This window comes from Phoenix dactylifera, unplaced genomic scaffold, assembly GCF_009389715.1.
Source record: "Phoenix dactylifera cultivar Barhee BC4 unplaced genomic scaffold, palm_55x_up_171113_PBpolish2nd_filt_p 000879F, whole genome shotgun sequence".
NCBI classification, from domain to species: Eukaryota; Viridiplantae; Streptophyta; class Magnoliopsida; order Arecales; family Arecaceae; genus Phoenix; species Phoenix dactylifera.
The window spans coordinates 74,077-76,347 of NW_024068242.1; positions in this window are offsets into that span (position 1 = coordinate 74,077).

The following is a 2,271-nucleotide window of genomic DNA, read 5'->3' on the forward strand; positions in this document are numbered from 1 at the left end:
GCTCAATTGAGTTCAACACTTAGCCAAATTACTTTGAACCAAGGCTCGATGCTCTTAAAGATAAATTCACATATATTCGCCTGAAACACTAGATTGAATTCATTAGTATAACATGAAATATACTCAAATGCTTTGAGCTCATCAAAATCAAATAGGAGTATAATCAATCACTCCACATAAAGAATTAATAAGATGATGATGCATATTCTCAAGAGTTGAAAATTTGAGCCATGTATCATTGGTGATTAATTTCTAAATGCTCCTGATCGATGGATCATCACAAAGACGGTGATCGATCCGATGAGATCAGTGCATACATTACTTTTCTTGAGGATGGACGAGACTCAAGTACACGGTGTGGAGACACTGAAGTAATAGTGCAGGTGCTTGTTAGAAAACAAGGGTACTGAGCGGACCAAGACAAGAAGTCACTTGGTTGTCTATCCACTCGTCAGTGACTTGCTTGATGTTGCAGTAGTGTGACTGGTCCTTTGACCTGCGGTGCTTCGGCTACTCACAGTAAGGTTATTGTAGTTTGACTGCACGTATACATGGTCTCTAGACATATGGGTCCATACAGTATAGATTGGCTGCAGTAGGTTCACTGTAGGAGTAGGGCATGCACCTATATGGTATCTGTCGATCTTGATAGATAAGGAAAGATCCTATGTAATTTATAAGACTGAGTTCATAAGGCCTCGGCCGGGGCAGTATACACAGTGAAGAAAGAGTTTTCCACTCTCGAACTTAAGTCGAATAAATCTTGACATATGAGAGACAATAGAGTTTGACGAGTTATCCATGACCTCCGTCCTGTAGGGATCCATGATAGAAGGACTGTATCATACGATAAATGCATCTAGAGGTTCATTATTCTATTCTACTGGGTTGCCACTACATACTGCTAGATGTCACTTGTGGATGTTGGGACTCACGGGCATTTACCTGATGATCGGTAAACCCTGACGAGTAGACCTGAAAGTGTTTCAGTCCACTGAAAGGTGTTTCAGTGATATTGAGATGGAGATCTCAATATGTCTCGTTACCAGTCAGATTAGAACCTATGAGGTCATACACATTAGAGGTTTTGATTATTAGGATTGTCGAATTGTGATTTGGAATCACAATGTCAATTGTCAATAAGATTGATGTTCGAAATAACCTACTAAGAGTTAGTGAGTTAAATGGAAGAGTTAAATAATTATAATTAGATTATAATTAAGTCTTTTATTGCTGATTAATTGAGTCAAATTATGTTGGGTCTGACTTAAAGAAATTTGACTCAAATCCTAGTCAAGAGTTGGCTAGATCGAGTCCCTAAAAATCCTGCTTAATTCAACTTTTTTTTCCTGAAGAGCCTCCCTCTTGATGCCTTATTTTGAGGAGTCAAAATAAGCAAGAGGGGGCAGCCAAGAGGGCAAGGAGGGGTGTGGCCCCCTCTCCTTCTTTGCTGGGAGCCGGCACCCCTTGATTCTCCAGCCAATTAAAAAAAGGAGGCGCCAAGGAATCCTAGTGGGACTAGGACCCTTGGCGCCTACGGTTTTGAACCCTATAAAAAGGGAGCCCCACGCCCCAAGTTTTTCAAGACTTCTTCTCCCAGGTGTGGGGCAGCAAGGAGAAATTTTTGGGATATTTAAATCAGCAAGGAAAAAGGAGAGAAGAGAATCAAAACAAAAAAAAGTTTCTTCTTCCTTTAAAGGCTACACAAGGTGGGATTTTTATGATTTCTTCTTCCTTCTTCGACATCCAAGAGAGGCTTTTATCTATTTATGCCAGCTTAAGATAATAAGAGCACAGATAATTTAAGAGCACTAAAAGACAATGCATACTGGAATCTGGCCACCAAAAGATTCAGTTCCATGCGTAAATCTTTCAGTCACAGTCAGATAGTTCTGAAACGTACTCCACTTAATACACGGTCTCCATCTGCGATTTGTAAAACTAAAATCGATCGGGCAGCTACTGTCGTTAGAATCTAGAGTCATTAATCTAGAAACTACTACAAACATAAATTTGGCTCATTGCTGCGGATTCCCCTTTCAACTACTCCAGTATAAGCCTCACTAAATCAGCTGCTTCAAGTGAGATGAGCTTCTTGAGTGGAAAATCAGGATGTCTGTTCCAACGCAAAAGGCTAGGTATCGTCAAATTGGCATAAGGCAGCGATAGTTTGGTTGGTAGAGGTTACGGTGGCTGAAATGAATTTTCTTCTGTACTTTTTAATTCCTCTTCCATTTTTATCTTAGTCACTCAATGGATTTTGATCAAATA